General features: G+C 41.9%; 1 pseudogene; it reads right to left on the reverse strand.

The window, feature by feature from the left end:
* Positions 1–858: 858 nt before the first annotated feature.
* On the reverse strand, positions 859–16,896 carry LOC127650864 (annexin A2-like; annotated as a pseudogene).

The raw sequence follows: 16,896 nt of genomic DNA on the forward strand, positions 1-16,896 counted from the left end.
GACGTTAAAAAAAGTGATTTAGAATAAGACAAAAATGTTATGTAGTTAACTTATATGTCTGTGAACTTTTAAAATCAAAATCTAGATTTTAGGTTGAAATTTATATGAACATAAAAGGGAAATTGATTTTTAATGGTATGCCTGGCAACTGTTTCTCGGAAGTTTTTACATACTTTTAATCACCTTTTTTTATTTGTCATTACTATCTGATTATAAATGATCAAAAAAGTAATGGCTTTAAGAGTACAAATATTCCATATAGTCTCTTTTTATTGTCCAAAAATTGTATGGATAGTAATTATAAAAGGATTAGCAAAATACTGTTTAAACAAATTTTGATGTAGTATATCATATGTCAAACTGCTGGAAGTGTCATCTTCACACAAAGCTTTTCATGTGAACAATCTGTATATGTACAGTAAGTTTACAAAAAAAAAGTAGGTAGCAGATGCATCACAGTTTTATTTTTGTAGAACATCATATAAGGATCCTATGTGTCAACTTAAACTGTTTTAATAGGTTTTATGGTCATAATAAACAATAAAGAATGGTACCTATTGATGGGGTGTGTGTATGTCATACACAGTTGCATGCGTGTGGTTGCAACAGAGAATATTCATAGAGCAGTGAAGCTTTGGACTGATCTTCCTTTAACCTTGAGACTGCAGTGCACATAGCAACTCATGCAGCTTCCATTGTTTTGTATTGCTAGTTAATTTATGGTTTGATAAGATAGCCTTTTCTGGACTTTGAAACAATGAGACGCAAATAGATTTTTTCAAATCTATGACTTCCTCCCATAATGAACTTATGACATCATGAATACATTAGTTAAACCTTTAGCTAAACATCAAACAACTAAGACCAGGAACAATTCAGTAGTCTGCACAACACGTATCTACCTACCTACCGACATACATATGCTCAGAGGCACTCTTATAAATTCTGCACATCTTGGCTTACATGCCAAATATCTTTTGTGTTCCATGGAATAAAGAAAGTCAGGTTTGGAACAACAATTGAGGGGGAGTAAATTATATAACTTTGTAAAACTATCGTGTGTATGTGTATAGACCTGCAAGGCAGAGTAGAGTGAGGTCCCCGTTGATCGAAGGTATACCATCTAAGTCTCAGCAGATATTCCTTACTGTGAGAGACCATCATACCCTAGACCACTGGTCTCTACAAAGTATAGTACAGAATATCTGTGTATCTATGATATTTTTATAGTGATATCAAAGAATAACTTGAAATGAAAACTTTCTAGAGGCTACAGTGAATGAATTGACAAGGAATGGTACATTTATTTTATGTGCAGTGGATATAAAAATTATACACACCCCTGTTAAAATAGCAGGTTTTTGTGATGTAAAAAAGAAACAAAGACAAATAATTTCAGACTCTTCAGCACCTTTAATGTAAAAATTACAACCTATGCAATGCCACTTAAAACCAAAGTTACACATTTCAGAGAAAAAAATAAATTAAAAAACTTAACTGCAAAAGTGTGCACACTTTTTATAATTGGGTATGATGCTGTGTTAAGAATAAACCAACCATTAAGCTCATGTGAAATAGTACACACCTGTCTTCATCAAAAGTGACCCTGATTAACTCCAAATAAATCTCAGCTGTTCTTGTAGGATTTTTTTGGCCTCTTCTTGGTTGCATGGTACTACAAGAGCCATGGGCCACAAAGAGCTTACAAATCATCAACAGGATGTCACTGTTGAAAGGTATCGCTCAGATGAGGGCTAAAAAAATGTTTCCAAGGTATTAGATATACTGTACTATGGAAGTGAAGACAGTCATCAACAAGTGGATAAAGTACGGCACAACAGCGACATTATCAAGAACAGGACATCCCTACAAAATTGATGAGAAGACAAAGAGAAAACTGGTCAGGGAGGCTGTCAAGAGGCCTGTAGCAACATTAAAGGACCTGCAGCTCTTTCTGGAAAGTACTGGTTGCTCCCTACATGTGATTAACTATCTCCCATATTCTTTATCTGTCTAGGCTATGGGGCAGGGTGACCAGACGCAAGCCATTTCTGACAAACAAAAACATCCAAGCCTGCAAAAACCTATATCCAGTCTCCCAAAACCATGTGGAAAAATGTGTTATCGTCTGATGAGACCAAGATTGAACTTTTTGCCCAAAAATTGTAAAAGGTATGCTTGGTGCAAAAACCAAGCATACCATCAGCAAAAGAACCCCATACGCACAGGGAAGCAAGGTGGTGGCAGCATCATACTTTGGTGCTGCTTTTCTTCAGCTGGAATTGGGGCTTTAATGAAGGTGGAGGGAATCATGAATAGCTGAAAATAAAGAGATCTTTCACCTTTCAGCATGACAATGATCCAAGCACACATCCAAATCAACAAAATAATGGCTTCAATGGCCCAGCCAGAGCTCAGACCTGAATCCTATAGAAAATCTGTGGGGGGACCTGAAAAAAAGAAGAGTTTTGCAAAGAAGAGTTGGAAAATATTCCCAAGTCAAGATGTGCCAAGTTAACAGACTTTTATCCAAACAGACTCCGAAATGTGTCCCTTTGGTTTTCAGTGGCATTGCATAGGTTGTAATTTTTACATTAAAGGTGCAAATTGTTCTGATATGATTTTATCTTCATTACATTTTGTACATCACAAAAACCTGCTGTTTTAACAGGAGTATATGTGTTTGCAGAAAAACATGCTGTTATTGCATTTCAGGAAATAATTCTCTACAATCACCATCAGGTCAGAGACCATCAATCTGCGCGTTACCGCAGAGACCTAGCACATGTGGAGGCTGACGCTATTCTCTGTAGCATCCATGCACATCTCACCACGTGCCCCACTGAGAGCGAGAACCACATTATAGTGATTATGAGGAAGTTACCCCAACGTGACTTTACCCACCCTAGCATCTGGGTCAATTGGTTGCTTGGGAAGCCAGACTGGAGTGACTTAGCACGCATGATTCACACTTGCGACTCCAGGTGTGGTAGTCAGTGATAAATTATTCTTTTTAATGATTTACCTGTAATGATGTAAACCTTACCAAAGTACAAAATTTTATCTGAGAAAACTATTGTCCATTAAAATTCCATTCAATTTAATTAACTGAAAGGTTTGGAACACAAGACGTGTTTCATAATTCTAAGAATTGTGAACACCAAAACATACACATATGAGACAAACACCCATACATATGTATCACTCAGACATACATAGAAATCTGAAAGATCTGAAGTATGTGATTTTATTGCAGTATTAATACTTGACTAAATACATACAATTACATTTATAATATAATTTATGATTATTGGGTTGTTTTGAACAAATAAATTCCCAAAAATTCCCAAGCTTACTTTCAAAGTTTGGATCCGCTGGGCCAAGTATAGATGTATGTATACATCGCACTGATGAGAGAAAAGATGAGATCAATTCAAAATAATTTTAAATAACTTGCACACAAATACCATATACACATTAATACATACACATGTACATCAGATTTACCTAGTGTCTTTAAGCCCATTTTCAGGTCACCAGAAAGAACTCCTTTAAAATGTACCTCTAAAGCTTCATCCACTGTCTGGCCTTTCTCAAACTCCAGTTTACTCAGCACTGATAAAGAAAGAGAAAACAACTGAAAAGAGAATAAATATATTTCTCTTTCAACTAGACAAACATAACCACATTTACCCATCCAAATGCAAGCATCTTATGTCATTCATGTTTGCATGCCAGAATCAATGGTGTTTCACATCATTTACATAAAATCTACTGTTTTTGATTATTGGAATTTGCAACATCAAATGAGATCTGAAAGCTACAGCGGAAGGAAAGATTTTTGGCAAGTATTTACTTGTATGGACTATACTTTCTAGTGTGAGTGTATGTTTTACCCTTTTTGAAGCATGACTTTTTATTATAATTTTTTTTTTTTTTTTTTTTTTGTAGCTTGACTTATCAGCATTTTGACTTGAGAAATTAGCTGTTTCTCAATTTGTGTTCACATTGATATGTTCTGCGTCATCCTGTCCTTCCTTCTGGAGATAATTTCAGCATTTTTTTATACCCAATAGAACAGGTAGGTCAGAAAAACACACGCACTCACAAACACCAGTTTTAATATGGTCTGGGTGTCTTGTGGTGAGTATTTTGATCCAAAACTTAGCAGCAGGTTCTTGTTATTGAGCTCCTCCGATAAAGCCTGTAGAACAACATCAATACACAGAGTGAATACAGTACATTACACTGAGAAGAAATCAATGGGCTCAGTGTTGCTCTAATGAAAGCAAATCAATCTGAATCAGACCCAGGAAACATCAAAATGGCAACTGGCACGAAGCAGTTAAAGATTGCATTGGGGATCTTATCTTAAACACAATTTATAAAATACCCTGGATATCAGTCAGCCTGTTAACTAATACAGGTTCAATTCCAAAAATCCAAGTCCTGCTTCTTGAGGTCATCTAGAGGTCTCACTTCTGGTAGCTGCAATATACAAGAGCAAACAAAGTCAGCCTAGGAAAGTGGTCCAATGAAGTCAGAGTAACTAAGAGTTTATAAATTCCTTTAACTTTTAGTGCACTCGACTCTGCAGTAAAACAGGTGTGGCCAGGTGACATCATTGCCGATTTATATGGACTCACCTTTACATCTTGGTTTAAATGGTTTGAAGGGAAAGATAAAGAGAGAGAAATATCGTCACTACTTACACAAAACATGACACATGAGAGAAAAGATATTGACATACTTATCTCCATTGAGCAAAGTATCAGAAATAGATTGGGTGGTAAATATTTGATAGTGTGATTCAAGGCAGTATTGTGCTGTATTACCTTGAACAAAGCTACAATGAACTTTGAAAAATCTCCATCAGTTTTACTGATCAAGTCTTTCTCCAAATCCTGCTTTTATACTCCCGCTTAGACTGTTACTCATCCTAATAATACAAATACACTGCTAATAAAAGTTCGCACTTAACCCAAATTTAAACGTAAGATAAAAACATTTCTCTTTAAATGGAAAGTAGGCCACAACCTCAGTCAGACAGCCCTCATCTTTCTGTTATCTGTGAACAGAGGTGGGTAGTTACGTGCTACATTTACTGATGTCACATTACTGGATTTAATTTGAGTTTATGTGTAATTCATTGAGAGATTATTGAATGGGACTTTTACGAGAATGGAAGTTCACACTGCTTGACTCACTCAAGTCATCAATGCTGCAGCATCAAAATCCTCAAAGTGAAACACAGTTTCGTTATGCAATGCCTTCATTTAACACCTAGACAAGCTGATGTTTCAAGATTAAAATCTCAGCTTCAGTTTAAGGCAGCACGCTGAGATTTTGGCTCTAATGCTAATATGGGCTTTTCTATGTAATGTGATGGTCATTTTTAGTGTGACAATGTAACTGGGCTCTCATGGCATACATTTTTAAGTGTAAATCTTTAAATAAGTGCAGCAATATATCAGTGCGCTTGTCTGCATTTACTTTAAACTATTGCAGTTACTTTGGGGTCGGATTAACAGTATAAATCCATGTAAACATCCAAATAAACTGTAAATGCCTTTTGCTCTGTTGTTCGCGTGATTGACAACTGAAGAGGGAACAGACAGCATTTCTGCACATGCACAGCGATGGGCACGAGCACGCGCATGAGAGATGTGTGGGCGCAAGGCGATTGTATGGCGAAGAGAGTGGCTGTGTCCAAAATCATTCACTCGTTTACTCATTCACTAATTACTGTATCGTGAATGGCAGTTAGTGCACTAAATGAGTCAGTGAATTTGGATGCTGACATATACACCGAGTGTCGGAGCTCTGGGACTGTCAAAGAAACAACGTCACATATAGAACTTTTAAAATACTTGGGCCTTGTTATTCTTATTGAATAATATATTAATACAATAAATCTTCATTCTGTTTGTCAGTTTTAATATATACTGTGTGTTAATATAAAGAGTAAACACATTTTATCCAATATCGAGTACATTTTAAAATGTATCTGTATGTTTTGCCTCTCTATATGTTATTATGTTATTTTAATCAAGGAATGATTTGTCAAAAAGTAATTTAATAAATTCAGCATGAAATAAAACAAGGAGTGAAGGAAGCAGTAAACTCCCAGCTCGTATGTCTTCACCGTGGTGGATTGATCAAAATTAGAGAGCATTGTGGGTAAGAATGAGTGAACAAAAGTAGGAAATGAGTGGCTCACTCAGAATTCAGACACTCCTACAAAACGGTGGATACTTGAAACAGTGCTCTATATAGTGGATAGGGGTCGGCTTCAGACACAGCGAGTGTTCCATGACCGGGGTTGGTACCCTATGCACTAGGCTGCACACTCTGCATTCAGAGAGCGGCGGCACTGCTGTACAGAACTAATGTCTAAATCTAAAACTGTAACTACAATGAAATAAGAATCCACACAGGACTTTAAAAGTTATGAAATAAAGCACAATCTTACTTTGGTTTATATTTCAGCACTATATATAATGTCCTTGTGGGACATTTTCAGGTTTTCACTGTAATAATAAACACAATAAGAAGAATGTGAAGGTGATCTGTTTCTCATCCACACCTATCACATCACTTCTGAAGATACTGATTTAACCACTGGAGTCTTATGGATTACTTTTATGCTGACTTGTGTGATTTTGTTTAGCTTTAAAATGTTGCCACCCATTCACTTGCATTGTATGGACCTACAGAGCTGAGAAATTCTTATTTTGAGTTCAGCAGATGAATGGCATGGGATGGCATGAGGGAGAGTAAATAATAAGATTTGTTTTTTTTTGGGTGAACTATTGCTTTATCTGGATGAATTAGTCAATAAGAATAGAGGTTTGGAAACACTTCTGGTAATTTGGTGATTCACATTCACAGAGAGAAGAATGTCTAGCAAAAAATGACAAATATAGATTTTTTTTCTCACCCACACTTATCATATCACTTCTGAAGATATGGATTTAACTGCTGGAATCTTATGGATAACTTTTATGCTGCCTTTATGAGCTTTTTGGAGCATCAAAAGCTTGGCCTACAGAGCTAAAATATTCTTAATTTGTGTTCTGCAGAAGAAAAGAAGTCATACATATCTGGGATGGCATGAGGGTGAGTAATTGATGAGAGAATTTAAAATGATAGCTCAGCCATAATTTAATATTCTGTCATCATTTCCCTATCCTTATGTTGTTCCAAAACTGTATGGCCCTTTGTATTATGTGGAACAAAAAAATATGTTAGACAGAATATTAGGGACTGACAGCCTCGATCACCATTCACTTTCGAAATATGGAGAGAGAAAAAACATTCACTGAAAGTAATGTTTTGAGATCTAGTGAATGTAAATAGGCTAATATCTAATATCTCCTTATTGTGTTGCATGAAAGAAAGAAAGTCATACAGGTTTTGAACAACATGATGGTGAATGATGACGGAATTTTAATTAATAATAATAATAATAATAATAATAATAATAATTCCGTAATACATGTTCAATGTGTATTATGTAATGGAATATTGGGGAGTAAACGTCTATTATGCCATTTGTGAAAGTTATGAGTTACACACAAGTATACTTGAATACTCTTTTAATTGGATAATTTCTAACTCTTATTCAAGTAATTATTTATGTTAGTACTTTTACTTCTACTTGAGTGATTTTTTTTTTTTTTTTAAGTAATTATACTTTTACTTGAATACACAGTACCCACCTCTGTCTGTGAATGTGTTTGTGTCTGTCTTGTATTTGAATGCATGGCTCTATTGTGTTTTCTGTCTGCCATGAGCTCTGCTTTCCCTGCCTGCTTGTTTCCTCCTGCCATGCCTCCTCGTTAAGTCCTTGTCATGTTGGCTGTTTGCACCTGTCCCTCATGTATGTTCCTCAATGTATTGTGCCCTTATACCCTTGTGTTTGTCGATTTGTTTGTTCTTGTACCTGACTGGTCCAAGTTATTTGTCACAAGATGGTGATGTGCTCTTACATTTAAAAATAGCTTGACATAGCGCAATTGCTCAAATGCTGGGATCCTGAAGTATGCTTTTCTAAGTTTCAAGCTTGAAACAGCAAGCAACTTAAAAATGATGTTTATGACTCGATGCAAGTTTGTGTCATGCAACCAAAGTGAGACACTAAAAAAGTTTGAGGCATGAGTACACTGACGCATCTTTAGAAAGGCCCTTATAATAAATCTATTTCAGACAGATTGATGCATTCAATTCCAAATTGGATTGCTTTGGACCAGGGGTGGACTGGGAAGAGAAATAGGCCCTGGATTTTACATAGAAACTGGCCCAAAAGTTGTTGAGCAGCACAGTTTTGCGGCCCTCATCAGCCAGTTGCCGGCCCGTTTCAGCGTATCACCACCCGTTCAGCCCAGTTTCACAGCCGGCCCACCAGGAAAAGTCCCGGTTCTCCCTATGGCCAGTCCACCCCTGCTGTGGACTGTAGGCTTATGTTCATTAATATGGCAATAAACCATATATTGCCTTCTAAAGCCACTTTCTTATTGTCTTATAAATGCTTTAATTGTCTGCCACAATAATGTAATGCAATTAAATAAACTGAATTATTATATTTTTAATATACTGTATGTTATATTTATAATTAATCATTATATATTGTATTAGTATTGAATTATATAAAAGTAATTTTTGGTCAAATCTTGACAGGCCCCATTTTCAGCAGCCATCACTCCAAAAACTTATCCTTGAGTAATCATGCTAAATTACTAATTTTGTATTAGAAAATCACTTGCCATTATATCACAGCTGAAAGCTATTTGGTTTGTAAAATGAAACTTATCATTGTCTTTGTTTTTGAGTTGCCACAGTATGCAATAGACTAGTATGTATTAAGGTCAATATTAGGTCATAAATGGCAATAAAGAAACAGCTTTATCTAGAAACTCTTTAGTCAATCATTGTTTTGAGGAATGAAGGCTATACTATGCTTGAAGATTTTATACAAAAGTGTACATTACAGTCTTCAAAGACAAAGGACAACTGGCTCTAACAAGGACAGAAAGAGATGTCGAAGGCCAGATGTACAACTAAACAAGAGGATAAGTACATCAGAGTCCCTAGTTTGAGAAATAGACACATCACATGTCCTCAGCTGACAGCTTCATTGAATTCTACCCACTCAACACCAGTTTCATGTAACAGTAAATAGAAGACTCAGGGGTGCAGGCCTTATGTGAAGAACTGCAAAGAAAAAGCCACATTTGAAACAGAAAAATGAAAAGAAATGTTAGAGTGGGCAAAGAAACACAGACATTGGACAACAGATAATTGGAAAAGAGTGTTACGGATCTTAACCCCATTGAGCTTTTGTGGGATCAGCTAGACTGTAAGGTGTGTGAGAAGTGGCCTGACAAGACAGCCAAACGCAATGGCAAGTGCTACAGGAAGTGTGGGGTGAAATTTCAACTGGACAAACTGACAGCTAGAATGCCAAGGATCTGCAAAGCTGTCTTTGCTGCACGTGGAGGATTTTGAAGTACTCTGAAGTAGTTTAAGAAGTTTAAAAAAAAATTTTCTTCTAATTTTCAGTTATTTTCCACATAATTAATGTCCTGACTATACATAGTGTACAGTTGAATGCCACACAATTTCTTTCCATAAGAGCAAAATCTGTACTATTATTTACATTATATTCATGATGTTAGCTAGAGGGGAACTGACTCCCACAGTGAGTCTGGTTTCTCCCAAGGTTATATTTCTCCATTAATCAACATCTTATGGAGTTTTGTGTTCCTTGCCACAGTCGCCTTCGGCTTGCTCACTGGGGTTATTAAGACAATTATTATTTAATGACTTATTTTTAAACACGATAAACAATCGTGTTTTATTTAATTACACAATGATGATTCATCGACATTATAGACATTAGTTTTATCTTCTGTTAATGCTGATCTTCTGTAAAGCTGCTTTGAAATTATGTGTGTTGTGAAAGGCGCTATACAAATAAAATTGACTTGACTTGACTTGTAGATTATTCCAAACCTTTGACCAGTTTATCTCCACACATAATACAAAATTTCCCCCTAGGGACATTTCTCAATTAGCAGTGTGAACAACATCTCCACCAAACTTAAATAATTTAAGTAATGTCCTGTACTGTAGTAACATGGTACAATAACAAAGATACAAAACAGGATCCTAAGTTAATCCCAAGTTTTCTGAGCATTGATTTTTTTTTTTTACATTACATTTCACCAATATGAAGAACATTGCATTATTAACCAAGCATGTGCAACATGAACACTGATATATGCATCAATTCCATTCAACTTAACATGGAACAATAAAATGTGTCTTGTTTTCTCTTTAAATTGAAAGTTTTATTATTCCTTTTTACTGCAGGAATTTAAGTTACATAGTCCTTCAACCACATTGGCATATTTCTACAGTGATCTCATTCTGCTCAAATGTTATAATTTTCTGATGATGAGTGTTGTTCATCAGGGGTGAAATCTGTATGCAGTGGTGCCTCATTCAGCTCAGAGTTGTGTATTCCTTTTGGTAAATGGTCAGCACTTATAGCAAATTTTTATTTTATTTATGAAAACTTCTAAGTGCTTTACTAGTCCACTAGACCACCTCTCTTATAGGCTCAACAACTGCTGCGTAATTTGGAATGAATTTCACTTGCATTGGCCATTGCATTTTCCACTTGATTTGAAATTTGTATTGCTCTGTGTAAAGTTAGATCTACTTCAAGCAATAGACGTTCACAAATTCGATTACTGCACTCTTCCTCAACAATTTGATCTCTCAGAATTTCGTCTTTGTCACCAATTGCACATAATGACACCATGTAACGGAGCATAGTCACACATTGCCATATTGCAGAATATTTTCATCTTCAGCCTTTGCTCCCTTTGGTGAAATGTATGTATCTCTGCAATGGCATTACTTTAGGGACAAAGTGTGCTATCAAAGCTGTAAGTGCAGATGCATAGGTCGTACCGGTGTTGTATCAAATTGTGTTCCCTGTCGGAATCTGTTTCCCCCTAGCCACGATTGGGTATAGGGTTATGGTTATGGCTTGGGTTAGGGTAGTGTAGGTTAGAGTAGGTAGGTGTTAGGAGTTCCTTGTCTTGTTTCACTGTTGCCCTTTGTCTGCCATTTTTGTCACCTTTGCATTCCTTAGTTTTCACTTTTGTCCCTTGTGTAGCCCCTTAGTCTCTTTGTTAGCCTTCGTGTTCACTTGTCATTGTTAAAGAACTACACTTCCCAGAATCCACCTGCCATCATCACTGCCATTTTGTTCTCACCTGTGTCTTATTCAGTCATCACTCACTGTGTATTTAAGCCCTGCTTTTTGTTCACTCCTTGTCGTTCGTTGAATGTTGTTAGCCCGGTATGTGTTCCCTACCTGTTTCCTCAGTCTTGTGTTTATTTCCCCATTGAGGGTTTTTCCTTTGTTCCCGAGTTTTCCTTGTACCTGCCTTGTTTGTTTGGTTAATAAAATTGAACTGCATTTGGATCGCATCTCCTCGTCTGCCTTCGCTGCCCATTCGTAACAGAACGAACGACCAAACATGGATCCAGCGGTTCGAAAAGCGAGCTGTCAGCTGCTCAGCCTTAGTCAGGGAAATCGTCTGGTGGAGGACCACATCCGCGGTTTCCTCGCGATTGCGAGTGCCACCGAATTCCCTGACTCTGACCTGGTGGGGTTTTTCCGGGCGAGCCAGAACAGTGCGCTCAAGAACGAGACTCTGCTGGCCTGCGGTTCACTGTTTACTGTGGGCGTCATCGAGGAGAACCCTGCCACTCCTCCCACAGTGGTAACCCTCCATTCACCCGTGGTTCGTCCCTTCACGCCTGCCACGGCCAACGAGCCAGCGTTGCCAGCTTCGTCTGCCCGGCGGAGGAGGAGAAGAGGAAAGGCTTCTGCTCCCCAGTCTCCGCCTGCCACGGTCAGCGAGCCAGAGCCCACGCCTGCCACGGCCAGCGAGCTAGTGTTCACGCCTGTTCCGGTCTGCGAGCCAGAGCCCTCGTCTGCTCCGGTCAGCGAGCCAGAGCCCTCGTCTGCTCCGGTCAGCGAGCCAGAGCCCTCGTCAGCTACGGTCAGCGAGCCAGAGTCCTCGTCAGCTACGGTCAGCGAGCCAGAGCCAGAGCCTGCCCTGGTCTGCGAGCCAGAGCCCTCGTCAGCCCCGGTCTGCGAGCCAGCGCCTGTAGCCTCGACCGTCCCTGAGCCAGCGCCTGTAGCCTCGACCGTCCCTGAGCCAGCGCCTGTAGCCTCGACCGTCCCTGAGCCAGCACCTGTAGTCTCGACCGTACAAGAGCCAGCGCCAGTAGCCATGACCGTCCAAGAGCCAGCGCCAGTGGTCATGCCCGTCCAAGAGTCAGCGCCTCTCAAGCCTCCCTTCCGAGCTTTCCAGAGCTCCGCCTTCCGAGCTTTCCAGAGCTCTGCCTTCCGAGCTTCCTGAGCTTTCCAGAGCTCCGCCTCCCGAGCTTTCCAGAGCTCCGCCTCCCGAGCTTTCCAGAGCTCCGCCTCCCGAGCTTTCCAGAGCTCCGCCCTCCGAGCCTCCCGAGCTTTCCAGAGCTCTGCCCTCCGAACTTTCCAGAGCTCTGCCTCCCGAGCCACTCGAGCCTTCCAGGGCTCCGCCTCTCGAGCCTTCCAGGGCTCCGCCTCTCGAGCCTCCCGAGCTTTCCAGAGCTCCGCCTTTTGAGCTTTCCAGAGCTCCGCCTTTTGAGCTTTCCAGAGCTCCGCCTTTCAAGCTTTCCAGAGCTTCACCTCTCGAGCCTTCCAGGGCTCCGCCTCTCAAGCCTTCCAGGGCTCTGCCTCTCAAGCCTCTCGAACCTTTCAGGGCTCCGCCTCTCAAGCCTCCCGAGCCTTCCAGAGCTCCGCCTTCCGAGCCTCCAGAGCTTTCCAGAGCTCCGCCTCCCGAGCTTTCCAGAGCTCCGCCTTCCGAGCCTCCCAAGCTTTCCAGAGCTCCGCCTCCCGAGCTTTACAGAGCTCCGCCTCCCGAGCTTTCCAGAGCTCCGCCTCCCGAGCTTTCCAGAGCTCCGCCTCCCGAGCTTTCCAGAGCTCTGCCTCCCAAGCTTTCCAGAGCTCTGCCTCCCGAGCTCTCCAGAGCTCCGCCTACCGAGTCTTCTAGAACTCCTCCCGAGCTTCCCAGGGCTCCGCCCCTCGAGCCTTCTAGGGCTCCGCCCCTCAAGCCTCTCGAGCCTTCCAGGGCTCCGCCTCCAGAGCCTCTCGAGTGTTCCACGGCCCTTCTCCCCGAGCCTCCTATGGCTCTGCTCCCAGAGACTCCAGAGCTTTCTAGGGCTCCGCCTCTCGAGCCTCCTACGGCTCCTCCAGAGCCTCCTACGGCTCCACCTCCAGAGCCCCCTACGGCTCCACCTCCCGAGCCCCCTACGGCTCCACCTCCCGAGCCTCCTACGGCTCTGCTCCCAGAGACTCCTGAGCTTTCTAGGGCTCCGCCTCACAAGCCTCCTACGGCTCTGCTCCCAGAGACTCCAGAGCTTTCTAGGGCTCCGCCTCTCAAGCCTCTCGAGCCTCCTACGGCTCCGCCTCTAGAGCCTCCTACGGCGCCACCTCCCTCGGCTAGGCCTCCTGAACCTGTCCCTGTCCGGTGGCCTTCTCCCAGGGCCCCAGACCCTGTTTCTGACCTGTGGCCTCCTCCCAGGCCTCCTGACCCGGTCCCTGTCCTGTGGCCTCTGCCCAGGCCCCCTGACCCTGTTCCCATCCTGTGGCCTCCTCCCAGGCCTCCTGACCCTGTTCCAGTTCTGTGGCCACCTCCCAGGCCTCCTGACCCGGTCCCAGTCCTGTGGCCTCCTCCCAGGCCTCCTGACCCGGTCCCTGTCCTATGGCCTCCTCCCAGGCCCCCTGACCCGGTCCCTGTCCCGTGGCCTCCTCCCAGGCCTCCTGACCCGGTCCCTGTCCTGTGGCGTCCTCCCAGGCCCCCTGACCCGGTCCCTGTCCTGTGGCGTCCTCCCAGGCCTCCTGACCCCGTTCCCATCCTGTGGCCAGCTCCCAGGCCTCCTGAACCGGTCCCTGCTCTGTGGCCTCCTCCCAGGCCTCCTGACCCGGTCCCGGTCCAGTGGCCTCCTCCCAGGTTCCCCAAACCTATCCTTGCCCTGTGGCCGGCTCCCAGATCTCCTGAACCTACCCTTGCCCTGTGGCCAGCTCCCAGATCTCCTGAACCTACCCTTGCCCTGTGGCCAGCTCCCAGACCACCTGAACCTGTCCCTGCCCTGTGGCCAGCTCCCAGGCCTCCTGAACCTACCCTTGCCCTGTGGCCAGCAAGCCAGACCACCTGAACCTGTCCTTGCCCTGTGTGCCCCCCAGGACTTCCTGCCTGCCCTGTGTGCCTCTTGGACTTCTTGCCTGCCCTTTGTGCCCCCCTGGACTTCCTGCCTGCCCCTTGTTGCCCCCCTGGACTTCCTGCCTGCCCCTTGTTGCCCCCTGGACTGCCTGTCTGCCCCTCGTTGCCCCCTGGACTGCCTGTCTGCCCCTCGTTGCCCCCTGGACTGCCTGTCTGCCCCTCGTTGCCCCCTGGACTGTCTTTCTGCCCCTCGTGGCCCCCTGGACTGCCTGTCTGCCCTTCGTTGCTCCCCTTGTTCTGTCTGCCCACCACGAGCTTCCCCCCCAGTCAATGGACATTTGTTCTTCCCATTTTTTGTTTTGTTTTATGTTATTTTGATCGTCTGGAATCCGATCCTTGAGGGGGGCTATGTTAGGAATTCCTTGTCTTGTTTCACTGTTGCCCTTTGTCTGCCATTTTTGTCACCTTTGCATTCCTTAGTTTTCACTTTTGTCCCTTGTGTAGCCCCTTAGTCTCTTTGTTAGCCTTCGTGTTCACTTGTCATTGTTAAAGAACTACACTTCCCAGAATCCACCTGCCATCATCACTGCCATTTTGTTCTCACCTGTGTCTTATTCAGTCATCACCCACTGTGTATTTAAGCCCTGCTTTTTGTTCACTCCTTGTCGTTCGTTGAATGTTGTTAGCCCGGTATGTGTTCCCTACCTGTTTCCTCAGTCTTGTGTTTATTTCCCCATTGAGGGTTTTTCCTTTGTTCCCGAGTTTTCCTTGTACCTGCCTTGTTTGTTTGGTTAATAAAATTGAACTGCATTTGGATCCGCATCTCCTCGTCTGCCTTCGCTGCCCATTCGTAACAGTAGGGTAGGGTTAGGCTTAGGGGTAACACATTCTGACAGTGGAGAATGTTACCATCAGATACTGTTCCCCCATACAGATCTGCTGGGGGGAAACAGATCCCAGCAGGGAAACACACAACACCGGTATTTGGAAGATAATAGAAAATTCTCTGTGCTTCCATTCCAAGGCAATGAGATAGTCAAAAGTTATCAGCAGATAGTTTTCAAACATGGCTGTTAAAGTTCACCAGTGCATTGTCGATATGTAGGCAATCATATCACCGGTTTGTTGTGTGGTCCTTAATAATTAGGAGAGATCCCACAGAGATAACGCACATGTCTTTACTCAAGCATGGCAGACATTTTTTACACACTTCTTTTTCTCTTCCATACATATATCCCCACATAATACAACAACTCCCCCTAGTGGGCATTTCTCAATTAACAGTGTATTTAAGTGAACATAACAATTATGTTATTAATTCAATAAAAAATGTAATCTATTAACAGCCCTAACAAATATTAGAGTACCTAGATTGTATGCAGCCTTGATGTCATTTCTGATTCTGATTCTGAGAGAGCTGCTGTGGTGTCTGTGTACACAAAATCTCCAAAAGTGTGTCCTCATTTGTACCAGCACCCTGAATACACACAAACACAAAAAGCAAATGCATCAACATTGACAGAAAGGATATCAATCTATAGTTAAATGTATGGCAATATTCAAACAACATGTAGTTGCATGCTCATACACCAGCACTTTACTAGAGAATAAATGGCAAACCTCCATGGCCTTATGCAAACGATGGGCTTCAAACTGCTCTGGTGTCATCATCAGACCTAACATTAGAGACTGCAGATCACCAGACAGAACCTTCTTTAGACTTGCATCCAGTTCCTGTACACATATGCATTTCACCCCATCAATGTTTCTTTCTTGTTTGTTTTTGATAAAATCTTATACACACCCTCAAACACATATTTGTTGTACACTTACCTTTTACGTGGAAGTCTTGTAGACTCGGGCCAGATATTGAATTTGAGCATTAATGCGATTGTAAGTATTCCCACAAGGGTGTTCAAATCTTAAACAGACAGTTCATTATATTAAAGATATTGCTGATATTCAATATATTAGAATACTATATTGAACCTTCATTTTTGCTTCATGCGTATTCATGCAAATTTACCTTTCTCTTCCAGAGCTGCTTGACGGTGTGACATGTCTCTCTTGGGACAGAAATTTGGAAAGGGGCAAATGGACCCCAGGGTCCCCCACCACATTGTCTCAGACTGTGGGATGAGAGGTGGGGAAATATAGGGAGAATGAGGGAAGACAGGAAGACATATCACACTGCAGAGGAAAAAAAAATTGAATGAAGAGAAGGTCTACTTGAGCCTATATTCAAGGATCAGTGGATTGATACAAATACGGATCAGTGGATTGATACAAACAGTGAAATGGCCCAATGTTATGCTGTACAAAATGTCAGCACTACTTTCCCAAACAGAATATATATATATATATATATATATATATATATATATATATATATATATATATATATATATATATAATATTCCCAAAGTAGAATATCGACAAAAACAAGAAAGTGAGTACATATATCCAGGAAGAGCAAAATAAGACTGAAATAGGTCTAACATTATGTAGCCTACTTCACAAATATACCAAGTGACAATGATAAAGGTGCAGATGCAAACTCTCACCGTGTGTGCAGGTGTTTTTTTTTCCATTTATCTTCTGTACCCAT

This window comes from Xyrauchen texanus, chromosome 10 (genome assembly GCF_025860055.1).
Source record: "Xyrauchen texanus isolate HMW12.3.18 chromosome 10, RBS_HiC_50CHRs, whole genome shotgun sequence".
In the NCBI taxonomy this organism is placed as follows: domain Eukaryota; kingdom Metazoa; phylum Chordata; class Actinopteri; order Cypriniformes; family Catostomidae; genus Xyrauchen; species Xyrauchen texanus.